The sequence below is a fragment of the Peromyscus californicus genome, unplaced genomic scaffold (assembly GCF_007827085.1).
Source record: "Peromyscus californicus insignis strain IS unplaced genomic scaffold, ASM782708v3 Scaffold_10__1_contigs__length_136768540, whole genome shotgun sequence".
NCBI classification, from domain to species: domain Eukaryota; kingdom Metazoa; phylum Chordata; class Mammalia; order Rodentia; family Cricetidae; genus Peromyscus; species Peromyscus californicus.
In genome coordinates this window covers 9,504,492-9,519,397 of record NW_026294391.1, presented here as the reverse complement: position 1 = coordinate 9,519,397, position 14,906 = coordinate 9,504,492, and positions in this window count along the sequence as shown.

Here is a 14,906-nt window from a genome sequence, read left to right as displayed (position 1 = left end):
CCAGGACGCGGCCAGCAGCAGTGACAGCATATGGTTTGCTGAGAGCGGAGGCAGAGATCCTGTGAGCAATGGAAAGGTGACTTTGCTGGGAAATTCAGACGCAAGGCAGAGTGGTCATCAACCCTCTTCCTCTTTTTTTTTTTTTAACTTTTTCCATTTTTCATAGAAGAAGAAGAGGGAGGAGAAAAAGAGAGTAGGAGAAGGAAGGGGAAGAGGAGGAGGAGGAAGAAGAGGAAGAAAAGGAAGAAAGAAGAAGAAGAAGAAGAAGAAGAAGAAGAAGAAGAAGAAGAAGAAGAAGAAGAAGAAGAAGAAGAAGAAGAAGAAGAAGACCTATTACAAGGCAGCCACTAAGGTCCATCAGTCCCGGGCAAGAAGCAGCTGTATTGGGTCCCTGGAAAGTGTGAAGGATTCCATCTGCCTTGGAACACCCAGCCTTGGCCTCGGGCACAGGAAGAGGGCATTCTAGTACCCAGCTCATAGAAAGAATTTAAAAAGCAGGCCTAGGGCTGAGGAAAGAGCTGGGTAAACAGAGAACAGAATGGAGGCCTACCTTTCCACCCTCTCTGGAGCTTCCTCTCCATTGAGAATTCAAGTAGGAAGTAGAGAAGACATACCTCTTGCCATTTGGCAGGAATCAGAGCTGGTGTTACAACCATATCAGCCTGGCACAGAGACACATGCCACACCTCCAGCCAGAGGGCAGAAAGGGGGAAATTATGTGCAGCTTTGGGGACTGAAGACCAACAGCCTTCCTTGTTTATGCCACACTTAAACAGGATGCTGATCCTGGAGGGTGGGATGCACCTGTGTTCCCAGCACTTGCCAGAGAGGCCAGCCTGGGCTACATAGGAACACCCTGTCTCAGTTAAATGAGTGAATGAATAAACAAACAAAAAAAGAACATTGTCTTACATCTTAAACCAAACAAGAACTTCAATTATGTCTTTCTTTATAAAAATTAATTTTGTTTGGATTTTTTATTTAATTTTATGTGCATGGATATTTTGTCTATATGTATGTCTGGTGTGTGTGTGTGTGTGTGTGTGTGTGTGTGTGTGTGTGTGTGTGTGTGTGTGTGTGTGTTGCCCACAGAACTCTGAAGGGGCATTTGATCCCTGGAACTGGAATTACAAACAGTTGGGAACCATTATGTGGCTGCTGGGTACCAAATCCAGGCTCTCTGTAAAAGCCCCACATGTCTGTAACTGCTGAGCCATCTCTCCAGCCTCAATTAGTCTTTCCTGATATACATTTACACGTCGCTTTCAATCTATTACTTACTCTTTAGGTTAAATGAATGTGTTTGAAAGTAAACGGTTCAGGAGAAGACGACACTGACTGGGCTGGAGGGAGGCAGAAATGGTGAAAGATGACTAGACAGGTTGAGGAAAGGGCTGTAGAGAGGGAAAGTTATCCCCTAGACAAACAGCCTTCTTTGGTCTCACTCTGCTCCTGGGACCCAAGCTGCTGTGGGGCTGCATGGCTGAAAAGATGGAGACAGAGAAATCACAGGAAAAGAACTGCTGCTTTTTCGTGTACCCTTGCCCTCAGGAAGCAGCTGGGTGTAGGAGAGCACACTCCATCCTGTCCTCTATCCTGACCGCCACTAAAGTGTCTGCACACGGTGGCCTGGATGTTTCTAGAACAAAGCCAAGAGGTTTGCAGAGCGATGCACAAACTTCTTCCTAGGCTTGAGAAGCCCATCACAACTTTCTTGCACCTACTGTGCCAGGGGTAACTTCACGGGCTGCTGGCCTTGTCCTCTGCTTGATCCATGCACCTGCTCCACTGAACCCTCGTCCAGCCCCGAAGGCAGTCCACTCTCTTGGCTCATGACATCAGAGTTTCTGGGATTATCCTTACCACTTCAACTCCTTTAGCATCCATAGTTAATTACACTTCCACCGAGACATCTTCCGAGATCCTTCCACAGACTTCCTGCATCCGCTCTCACCTTGTCTTAGCAAGCTGCTGGAAGCTGTTACACCTTGCTTGGAGTCATAGTCTTGGTCACTCCTTCCCAAAGCATGGTGTAAGATAAGGATTGGGGAACTGGTTGCTAACTTGTAAGGCAAATTCAGGAATCCCAGTGAGGGGCTGAGGAGAGAGAGACTTAACTGGAAAGAAAGCAGAAAGGGGAGGACACATATGTACACCCCACAACACACACACCCCCACACATTCCACACACCCTACCACTAGAGCTCAGGTCCTGGGAGAATCCTTGAGGAGACCTGTGTCCCCAGGCTCAGGGTTGGCTTCACGGCAGAGCTGGATCAATTACTCTTCCTGGACTATGATCCTGGGGCACTAGCTGTCTGTAATTTCATCTTGTTCCAGTATTGGCCCAGGCAAGCTGCCCTGATACCTCCCAAACCTTCAGGCAGTGGGACTGAGAAGCATAGCCCTTGAAATGGTAAGCAGACAATGTGCTAGAATCAACCACCACAGCTGCCCAGGAAGACTGGTAGGCCAAGAAGAAGCCAACAGAAAAGAAGTAGCACTTGCTGTGTGTATCTGTGGTGCCCAGTGGTCCCCCACTTGCCCACCATTTTGTTTTTAGCATTATCCAAGGTCAACCGTGCTCTGAAAATATGAAAGAGGAAATTTCAGAAAGAAGTAAAAGTAGTTCCTAGGTTTTAAATAGGTTGTCATTCGTTGACTTACTACAACACAAGCACCTATACTGAGAGCTAAGAGCACCAACCGCCAAGTGAATAATGAGTGGGTAGTGTGTACAGTACGGATCCGCCAGATGAAGAGGGACAATTACTGTCTCGGGCAGAATGGAGCAGGATGGCACAAGACTCATCGTACTGGTCACAACAGCTCACAGGAGGTCAATGAAGAGCCTCGACAGTGGACTCATGCTACATCACTGTTGCTGTGTCAGTCACACTACTTGTCTCATCACAGAGCATGAGAGAAGGGTGAGTGAGACATTGTATGAGAGACACTGCATTCATGCTTATTACTTCATTGCATTGTTATAATTCCTTTTTATTGTCATTGCTATTAACCTCTTAATTTATATGTTAAACTTCATCACAGTCTATATTCCTAATTCCTGCCGGCATTACGCATAACTTTAAGCATCCACCAGAAGTCTTGCAAAGTATTTCTCATAGAGGGCGGGACAGCTGGAGTGACTTGGAGTGACTTAGATGCAGGCTTTACTTCTCCAGTGTGTTGGATTTCCATCATTGTGACAAATGCTGAGAGAAAGGGGTTCCATGAAGGCTTTCGTTTGGCTCATCGTTTCAGGGGATTTGGTCCTTGCTGGCTGGCTAAGTAAAGAAATACCTCATGGGAGGAAGGCATGGTCAATCACGTCATGGGAGCCAGGAAGCAAAGAGGAACAACAGGAAAGACCCAGAGCCCAGATGCAGCCTTGGAAGGTTCACCTCTCTGCCACTTTCTCCAGCTAGGCCCCACCTTCCACTTTTCTACGGCCCCCCAGTTCTCTGTTGAAGCTTGGAGTTCAACAGTTGATTAGTCAGAGCCCTGTGATCTGGTTGTCTTGGGAAAGGCTCTCATAGACACATGCAGAGGTGAGATAGACTAATCTCCTGATGTCTTTCAATAAAACCAAACTGGCAGGCAAGACCAATCATCACAGCTGACAGTGCAAGAACCTTGTGACCAAGAATTCTGCCCCCTCCCCTGTGTCTTCTTCCTTGGCATTACAGATGGAGAAAGGCTGACAGCCCTCTGAATAAAACCGGGGCTATTGTGGGCACAGGGCTTTACCCAGCACCCAGTCCAGTGCTGAGGAGAGGTTAACACACCCAGCCTGGGTAGCCATTCCCAACTCCCAACTCAGCAGCAGGTCACAGAGACATGGCTAGACTGTCCATGTGAATGGCCCCAAAGGTCCTCTCAGTCCCTGCGTCTTCAGAGACAAGGGTTCTGACTATAATCAGGAAGCCCCTGCCTTCTATCGGCTCAATTCTGACCCACCTGTGGAGACGGCAAGGAAAAGCAGAATGGCAGAAAGCAAGCACAGGCGTGGGAGCAGGCAGCCAGAAGTGGTAGACACAGGGTGGGCTCCTGCCATCAGGTCGGGGGCTGAGGCCGGCTTTTGCAAGAGACTCCAACCATGCTCCTTCCAGGCTGGGCTCTGCCTGGCTCACTCTTCTCCAGTTGCCCTGGGGCCATGGGCTAAATGGTGATCCTCAAACTATGTATGTAAATGATATACATTTGTTAGGAGGAAAGATCTTTACAGGCGTGTTTGAGTTACAGATCTCCAGACAAGGCCATCTTGCATTGTTCAAGTAAATCCAATGCCATTCTGGCTGCTCCCTCTCTCCTCAGGTCAGCTTAATGTCACCTTTCCCTCCTCAGACTTAGGTTTTTCCAAGGAATTCGTCACCTTCTAGCATACTATAAACAGGGCTGAAGCTTGTTCACATATGTGTGTCTGCATGTGTGCATGCATGCACGTTTGTGTGTATACAGGTGCACAGGTGTGTGCAGGTACACGCTCGTGCATGTGTGTATGTAGATGAGAGAACAACGTCAAGTGGAATCACTCAGTTGCCATCCACCTTGTTTTTAAGACAGGGTCTCACATTGGCCTGGAATTCACCAAGCAGTCTAGGATAGATGGCATGTGAGCCCTGGGAATCTGCCTGCCTCCTCCCCAGCCTCGGGATTCGAAACACACAGTGACAACAGTACGCCGCCGTGGCCTTTTATTTGCGGGAGTAGGGGTGTCTGGAGATCAAAGTCAGGTCCTCCTGTTTATGAGGCCAGTACTCTGCCAACTGACCTCCCTCTCTTCCCTGGGCTCAATAACTTTCACTATTTGTAGTCTCTACTGGAAATAAGCTCCAACAATATTGTTTTAAACTTTTTTGTACACCATTATTTCTCAACACATAGAGTGGAAGCTGTCCTAGGGTTTCTATTGCTGTGAAGAGACACCTTTCATAAAGGAAAACATTTAATTGGGGCTGGCTTACACTTTCAGAGGTTTAGTCCATTATTGTCGTGGTGAGAAACATGGCCAGAGGCAGGCAGATGTGGTACTGAAGATGGAACTGAGAGTTCTACATCTTGATCTGCAGGCAACCGGAAGTGAACTGTGACATTGGGTGTAGCTTGAGCATAGGAAACCTCAAAGCCCACCCCCACAGTGACACACTTCTTCCAACAAGGCCACACCTCCTAAGAGTGCCACTCCATATGGGGGCCATTTTCTTTTAAACCACCACAGAGGCCAACTCACAGTAGGCCTCTGCTACCTACTAAGTTGATCAGGGGATGATCTGAACACAGAACACATTCTACAGTGGTAGATACATGTCTGCCTGTTTGTACTAACTGTATCTCTTTTGATACTCAAAATAACTCATGGAGGTGACGTTATTGCTTCATCCCAGAGAAAGGAGGTCACAGACAGGTAGAAGTCAGATTCAAACTCAGAACTGTGTGACTGCAAGCCACGCCTCTTCTCCATTAGACATCCACAAGAGGAGGTGTTGTCGGAAGTTGGTGAGAACATGGGAACCAGTGCCATGTAAAATGAAGAACTAGTTACAAATCATCTAATATGGGATTTACACTCAAGATTGGAAGGTGGGCAACTCTATACATCCATGTGTGTGAAATTAAAATTAGGAAGGCATGTCCCTGTTAACTGATATGTCCCTAAGTCATTATCGCAGATTAGAAAATCTGCATTGTAGACATAGCTACCCCAAAAATATAGTCAACAAGCATTTAATTGCTTGTAGGGCATGCTCTGTTCCTTACCCTTTCTGCCCACTGATGCCTGGAGGGGAACCTGCCCCTTGGGGGAAGTTCTGGACTCACCTATGGTCTCTTATCTCTTAAAAATAGCATTCCCTCTGGGTACAGTATACTCAGCCCTTACTGTAAGCAACCTGGAATCTCCAGCGATAACACAACAGGAACCATATTCAGGCAAAGGCGAGGGGGGCAGGAGGGCAGGAATTGCTGCATACTCACCCCAGCTTCCCAATGCCAGCTAAGGGCAACTTGGGCCTACATTCCTCATGGCTTCCCAGAAAGGTCCCAGTAGGTCTGGGCCTCACTTACCCACTGCTTACACTGTTTACGGGCTTTCTTACCTTTCCTGTCTCACTTCTGCACCCACTTACTGAGTTGCTGGGACCTCTTTTCGCATAAATGCCTTTTGCACACATCTTTGAGAGAAGGCAAACTAGGGCATCGGCCTTGAGCACTCTGCTAGCAGTTGGAGATGTGGAGCAAAGAAAACTGTGGTGAGAATCCCAGAATCCCAACAATGGAAGGATCTGGAAAGGCAGCTTCCTCTGTAATATGATGCTCCCTCTTGCCATGCTAATCAGCAGCATACACACCAGGGACATGTCAGGAGGGTGACTGTGGTGGTTTGAAAGAAAATGGCCCCCAAAGAGGGTGGCACTATTAGGAGGTTTGGCCTTGTTGAAGTAGGTGTGGTCTTGTTGGAGGAAGTGTGTCACTATGGGGGTGGGCTTTGCAGGCTCATATATGCTGAAGCCACACCAAGTGAGACAGTTTACTTCCTGTTGCCTGCAAGATGAAGAAGTCTCAGCTCCTTCTCCAGCACCATGTCTGCCTGCATGCTGCCATGCTTCCTGCCATGATGACGAACTGAACCTCTGCACTGTAAGTGAGTCACTCCAACTAAATGTGTTCCTTTATTAGAGTTGCCATGGTCATGGTGTCTCTTCACAGCAATAGAAACCCTAACTAAGACAGTGACCCACCACTACATCATTTCTGAAAACACCTTCCAGCTCTGATAAGCCAAGCAAGAAAATCAGGCTCCTGTTGCTCACATGATTTACCGTACAGAAATCATTTCTGACCCTAAAAGAGGTTGGATCATTCTTTTATCTCATGAATCTCTAAATGCTAGGTTAAGTATCACCAACCACATAAACCAGAATTTAGCAAAGGAACTGTGACCTGATCGCCAAAATGTGGCCCAATCCTGCGGTCTCTGAGGCCACCTAAAAGGACATGACACAGGGTCTGAAAGGTATATCCATGGGATGTCCCCAAAAACAGTTTTTACAGACTTTATCTGTTTTATAAATTGTATGTACATATGCTCGTGCCCCTGATTGCAGTCTTCTCAGAGGCGAGAAGAGGGCTTCTATCCTATGCTGCTGGAGTTACAGACTGGTGTAAGCCACCTGATGTGGATGCTGGGAACCAAACTCTGGTCCTCTGCAAGAACAGAGAGTGTTCTGAACCACTGAGCTATCTCTCCAGCCTACCCACTCTGTCAAAGCAATTTTGAGTGATAAAGGCCACCTGGCAATTGGTAAATGCCTCCCCGAGGTGTCTCACGCAGAGGACCACACCCAGGAACCAGAAGCAGCTATGGAATGATGGTTTTTGATTCAAGGTTTCATTATCTTAGAATTGCACCATTCTTTTTTTTAATTACTGATGTTAAACCAAAAAGACAGACAAAAGATAGAGAATAAGTCACTACATCCCCCAACACAGTCCCAAAGGAAACCAGTTCCATAAGCAAGCTGTGCGAGACTCCTTCCACTCAGCTGGCTGGAATGGCGTCATCCTCAAGAGTCTAAGGTAGCTCTGAGCTGACTGTTTAGAAAACCCAATGCCATGTGGCCAGAGCCAGTCATTGATCCAGTAGTCTGTCCGAGTCCAGCTCCTCTTAACATTCTTGGCTCAGTCTGTGGCCTCTGCAGACCTCCTCTGCCTGGCAACCGGGAGCCCTGGAACCGCAACCCCTCCAGTTTTTGCCAAAGCACCTTTAGTGCCAGCTTGGAGATCAATGCGAGGGAGGGCCTGTTCCAAGCTGCTCCAGGCTTTTGCATCCAGCCTGCCCTGGGATCCAGGCGGAGACCACCTGGGGAGGCCCTGTTGTCCCTTTCCTCCTTCCCCGAGAAGAAAGGAGTAGTTCTTTCTGCTTTGCAGCTGCATCCTCCAAACAGTCCCCAGAGACTACGGGATAATGTGACCTTCCCATGCCCGGTAGCCTGCGCTGATCCCCAGGAAGAGGCCGGAAATCCTCTCCTGGCCTATGCTTAGCAGCCAGCCAGGTGCCCTCCCAGCACAATTGGGCGGCTGAACTTTCTTCCGGAGCCTTGGTTTCTCCGTTCTTGTTTAATTCACAGGGAGCCAGGGGCTGGTGGAATGATGTACTAAGATCAAAGAGAGAGGGAAAGGGCTCCCCTGAAGGCACATCAGGCCTCTCTGGGAAGGAACTATTTTCTAATCCAGGAAGTGAAAATCTTGCATTTTAGGCAGTGATAAAAGATGAGATATTCTGAGTCTCTGAGGTCTGGGTTGAGAGAACAAGAGAAGTCTGAGTTTTTGTTTTATTTTTTTTTGTTTCCCAATGCCACCCAATGCTAAAAGGGGCGAGCTGTATTTTGCACTTCAGCAGCCTCAGATGGTGAGACATGAAGTGAGCATGTTTGTACAAAAACATTCCATAGAAAGCCAGGGTCCTAAAAGACCCCAGCCCTCTTTCTGGGGTTCTCTTCTGTCCCAGACCCTCTCCAGGCTTTTCCATGCTACCTAAACCAAAAGAACTCATTCATTCAACAAATATTCGCTGAACCACTATTCTGTGCCATGCAGTGGAAATACAATGAAGAAGAGCACAGATGTAGCCCGTCCCTTCAAGGGTGTGCAATGTGTGGAGCAAGGAGCCCTAAACAAAGCTGGAGTCTCCTTTGAAGGAAGATGCTGAGTGCCTTTCTACCACAGGGTGTGAGCTAGTCTCAGGAGTGAAGGAAGTTTGACATGATCCTCAAAAGGAAAGGAGAAAGCCATCCAGAGTCTGTCCCTGCAGATCAAGTTCACAGCCATCAGCACCAATGAAGTACCACCTCACTTCCACCTGCATCCCCATGCATGTTATGACATTTCAGGATGCAATCAGGAAAACACACACTGGGAAGCTCCACAGGACAGACAGCCTAGTTTCCTCTGTCAGATCCGCGGCAAGAGAGGAAGGGAAACAGCTTAGGGAAAACAGTTTCATATGTGTGTCCTTGTTTGGTTGCCAATACAGACAATTCACTTAAAAATAATCACACTGGGGGCTGGAGAGATGCCTCGGTGGTTAAGAGCATGTACTGCTCTTGCAGAGGACCTGAGCACAGTTCCCAACACTCACATCAAGTGGCTCATAATCTCCTGTAACTCTAGCTCCAGGAGATCTGACCCCCTCTTCTGACCTCCAAGAGCCCCTGCACTCACAAGCACATACATACACACATGCATACATATACTTTTAAAACAATGAAATACTATACCAAATTTAAATATATACATTTAACAAAATATTATTTAAATATACTTAAATATTAAATATTTCAAAAAAATAACAAATCTTTTTAAAACTATTAAAATAATGATCATATTGACGAAGCAGTTGGAAGTCTCAACACCCACTGGATATCTGCTACTACTTAAGAATTGTTAAATATTTTTAGACATGTTTTACCTGTTTCAAGAAACCCCCAGAGACCACCAAGGACCCAGTTTCCGATGCAAGCATATAAGGGTTATTTATTGTCAGGTTCAACCTGGGCCACCGCACAACAGATGGAGGGAAATGCAGCAGCGGCCTTGGGCACAGGGGTAGAGAGTTTTTAATAGGGAAAAACCGCAAGCTGGGAATTATATGCTTTGGCAACCTGGAATTGAGTAGAAGGGATATGGGGCAAGGTAATTTTTTGAAACTATTGGTCTAGACTTTCAGTGCTAAACTACATTTGAAACTATTGGGTTGGACTTTATGGCAGGGAACCACAACTTGCTGGGCAGGATTATCTGGGCTGCTCAGCAGGATTATCTAGATATTTTCAAGGGCCATAAACCTCAGACAGGATGTCTGCAGGAGCATACTGCTCTGTATCTGTTCCAGTTGTCATGGCACATTCCTGAGGTCCTTCCTGAAACTGTGTACAGCAGGTGGTCTAAGATGGTGGCCCTACCCTAAGATGGAGTCTGTATTGCCTTCACAGACATAATAATGTATTTCAGTTTTTTGAAAGTCATTCTTCTTTTAGAGATGAATGTGATGATAATATTTGTGGGCATAATGATGAAACACTGTAATTTGTTCTACTTCCTGTATGGGGAAGAGAGGAGTCCATAAGGATGCAGATGAAAGCCAGTGACCATGAATTGGCCATTGTTATAGCTCCATGTTGGGTAAAGATGTTTTAAATATGCTTTCCTGTGGTTTAGGTAAGGTTTGAATATGATTTATGTGTTGGAAGTTTGGTCCCAGTGTGATGCCGGGAGGGGTGGAGGGACCTACGGGAGGTAATAGGGAAACTGATCTCCAAAGGGACTAATGTAGTTAGCATGGTACCCCAGAAGTTTCCTCAAGACTGAGTTATAATGAGAGGACAAGTTGAGCCCACACTCTGACTTCCTGTCTTGCCTTGTGATCCTCCTCCCTCTTATCGTGAGGCTATTACTCCCCACACTGGGATGCTATTACCACAAGGCTGACGCACAAGCCAAGCCAAAGTTATCACAGCACCCTTGAATCTTCAAAACAGAAAGCTAAAAAATCTTCTCTTTGGACCAGTGAGATGGCTCAGGAGACAAAGGTGCTTATTGTCAAGATTGATGACCTGAGGACTCCCATGGGTTGTCCTCTGACTTCCACATGAACACTGTGGATTTGTCACACCCTTTGTCAAACAAATAAATAAATGTAATGGAGAAAAGTTATATATATATATATATATATTAAAATATTAAACTATTAAAATAATGATCATATTGATGAAGCAATCATATATGTGTGTGTGTGTGTGTGTGTGTGTGTGTGTGTGTGTGTGTGTGTGTGTGTGTGTGTGTGTAAAACCCAGCTTTTGGTATTCTTGTAGCAGAAAGTGAAATAATACATGTTTGAAATTTCCATTAAAAAGGTTCTTCTCAAGGTATATGGGCAACACTTACAGATATACAAAGAGCTCTGAGCAGGAATGGGTACATATTCCAGCTCTTAATGGTCAGTGGTGTGCCTGGACCTGGTGAAAGATTATGTATCATGACAGGACTAAGGAAGGGGAGCAGGGCTAAATTATGTAGGATCTAGATTCCTAAAACTCACTCCCTTTGAGTTTCTGAGGTTATTTTTGAGCCTCTGGGGAAAATGAAGTCCAGAGCTGCCCCATATTTCCCACGACAAAAGAAGGACAGAAGGGGGCACATAGGCATGTGACCTGTGAGCACATCCCGAATAATTGATGAGGGACCCTTTTCAGAGGGGTCCTGGTCAGTGTGGGGAACTTCTCCACTGAGAGGAAAGTTGCGAGGCCAAATAAACCAAGTGTGGTAAAGTCTTAGATGGGCACAAACACTGCATTTGTTTTCTGTGGCCACCATAACCAGCAAGCACTACCTGGGTGGCTTAGAACAAGGCGAATTGACTCTCTCCCCATGCAGGAGGCTAGAAGTCTAAGCTAGGTGTCTGCCAGTGTGTCCATTCTCCCTCAGAAGGCTCTCAAGAGGACTCCTAGCTCATCTCATCCAGCAATCCTTGCATTCTTTGACTTGGAGACACCACTACCACCACCACCACCACCACCACCACCCCACCCCACCCCAGCCCCCATCTCTACTGCCCTCTTCACATGGCTTTGCTCCCTCTGTAAGTTTCCAAGTTTCTCTCTCCTCATAAGGACACCATCACTGGATAAGAGGCCCACCATATCACAATATGATCTGCAGACACCTTATTTATAAATGAAGCTACAGCCCTAAGTGCCAGAGATAAGGATGAGAACAAAAAATTGAACTTGTCAGGTTGGGCAGGGACTGCAAGGCAACAACTTCAAAACTGTCCTTTCAGGAGACCAGGGAGGTCAGAAGAAAGCCCTGCTTCCTGCTCTCTTGTTGTCTCTTACACCTGCCTGAAAGCTACCTGTGAGGATTTGAGTGAATATGAAAGAAGGCACCTGAACACTGTAGCTGGAGTTTTCCTGCCTGGCCCACAGTCAGGACAAATCTCTCTCACCCACCAGTCCCACAGCCGCTCAGACCCAACCAAGTAAACACAGAGACTTATATTGCTTACAAACAATATATATGGCCGTGGCAGGCTTCTTGCTAACTGTTCTTATATCTTAAATTAACCCATTTCTATAAATCTATACCTTGCCACGTGGCTCGTGGCTTACCAGCATCTTCACATGCTGCTTGTCATGGCGGCAGCTGGCAGTCTCTCTCTGACTCAGCCTTCCACTTCCCAGAATTCTCCTCTCTGTTAGGCCCGCCTATACTTCCTGCCTGGCCACTGGCCAATCAGTGTTTTATTTATACAGAATGATATCCACAGCAGAACACCTTGTGGTTGTGCCAACTGAACTGGCTGGCTCATGCCCCCCCAAACACACACACACACAATCGCCTAACTTTCTGCTTTATGTCCTTTACAAAGCCCCCAGAATAGTTAACATCTCAATAGTATCTCACTCCTAGGGACCTACTAAGTTCTGCTCTCTCTCTCTCTCTCTCTCTCTCTCTCTCTCTCTCTCTCTCTCTCTCTCTCATAACAGGTTTTTTTTGGACTGCCAGCCCCCAAATCATGGCATTGAGACTTATTATTAGTTATGAGTGCTCAGCCTTATCTTATGCTTGTCTCATTAGCTCTTATAACTTATATTAACCTGTTTTTCTTCATCTACATTTTGCCTCAGGGCTTTTTACCCTTCCTTCATTTTGTATGTCCTATTTTTTTCTGCTTCCTCTGTGTCTGGCTGATGGCTGCCTGCCTGCCTGGCCCCGGGCATCTCCCCTTTTTCTCCCTTGTTCTCTTCTTTCTTCATTCTCTCTTCTCTTCTCCCAAGCCTAGATTCCTCCTCCTAAATATTCTCTCTGCCCTCCAGCCCTGCCTATTCCTCTACTGCCTAGCTATTGGCCATTCAGCTTTTTATTAGACCAACCAGGTGCCTTAGGCAGGTAAGGTAAAACAAATGCAACACATCTTTACATAGTTAAATGCAGCATAAACAAATGCAACACACCTTTACACAGTTAAAGTAATATTCCACAGCATAAACAAATGTAACAAATCTTTACATAGTTAAAGTAATATTCCATAACACTCTCTGCTATGACTCTTTAATAAATTTCTCTCTAAAAGTCACCTTTTGTGCTCTGTGAATTTTACTCTTTAAATTCTTAAAACAAGACCCCCAAAACCACTGACTTAAAGTGGCTTTGGTGGCCACTAAGTTTTCTGGGGGGGGTACTACCCCTCAAGCTAAGTCCACCTGAAACAAGAGGAAAAGCTTTATCAAACTAAAAATACTCCAAATTTTCCCACAAGGTCTTTCATATAACTTTTGGGAGACACAATCCACCTACAGCATACTGTCAGGTGGACCCTGGAGGTTGGCATCAGTGGATCCATTTAGACTTCCCTTTGACTCCCTTGGGTGTAGCTGTAAGTTTTCTTGGATCCCATCCAGCCCCACAGTCCCTCACCCGCTTATAAAATGATCATTTAAAGGCTTAATATTAACTATCATTGTATGGCCTATGGCAGGCCTCTTGTTAGCTAGCTCGTATAGTTTAACTCAACCTATAATTATTAATCTATGTATCGCCACATGTTCCGTGGCTTTACCTGCATCCCATTACATGTTACTCCTAGGATGGCAGTCTGGCGTCTCCCCAACTCAGCCTTTCTCTTTCCTGTCTCTCTCCTTGGATTTCCTGCCTGCCTCTAAGCTTTCTTGCCATAGGCCAAAGCAGCTTATTTATTAACCAATGGGAATAACATAAATTCATAGCACAAAGTAAGACATCCCCAGCACTTCCCCTTTTCTATCTAATCAAAAAAGAAGGTTTTAGCCTTAATATAGCAAAATTAAATATAACAGTTATCAAGCAAGAATTATATAGTTACAATATCTAGTCTATTTGTATTTGGCAAAATTAAAGTAAATATTTTATCATCTATCTTATATTTGTAACTCTAAAGTTTCATATGTAATTTATCTTTTATTATAACCAAGGAAAACTATAATTATAACTATCTAGTCTTTGACTACAGCAAAGACCCCAGAAGGATATAATATTACCTAAGTAAATAGGAAGAGCATTGCAAGCAACTTCCAAAAATCTAGAATGACAGAGACAGCTGGCTGCCTGGACAGTCACCCAAAGTTCCTCTGTAACGTTGAGACATCCATCTTCAGCCTATAGGCCTAGAGTTTCTCAGTTGCCTCTCCCTGTGTCCTGCAGAATGTCTGGCAGTTTCCTCTGCAGAATAGGAACTTAAAGTATCAGCAGGCAGCAGCGGCTCAGGGACCAGCTGGGAGGCCAATCCTGTGGGTTTGGAGGCGGGCAGAGCCAGGGCAGGTGGACTAGGCATCCTGGCGCTGCTGTTCACTGTGTTTGCTCCACTCCAGCTGCAGGCAGAGGGGCTGGAGAGATGGCTCAGAGGTTAAGAGCACTGGCTGCTCTCCCAGAGTCCTGAGTTCAATTCCCAGCAACCACATGGCAGCTTCTTGGTGTGATCGGACACCAGATGGCCAGGCACATTCGCTCTGGGCAAAACAGAGAGCGACTTTAGCTGTTTACTTGGTATTCATGAGTGTATTTCCCCAATTTATATCTTAATAAATCCCAATTACTCATTAAACAGACTCATGTGGATTGATCTTAACACTTGGGTCTCCGCTTTTCCTAAAGTCTCTAGTGAGCCACATAGTTCCCCTAAAGCAATCCTGTTGGATTAGAGGAAAGTATCCTAGAATTGACTAGGCCCTAATCACATGACCAACTCCTCCAGCATGCAGAGGCTGGTGCGTAAGGGTTTTATAGACATAAGACTGGTGTGGGGAGATGACAACAATAGACAGCCACTGCAACTACTGAGCACCATCAAGAGGAAGAACACTGGAATGTTC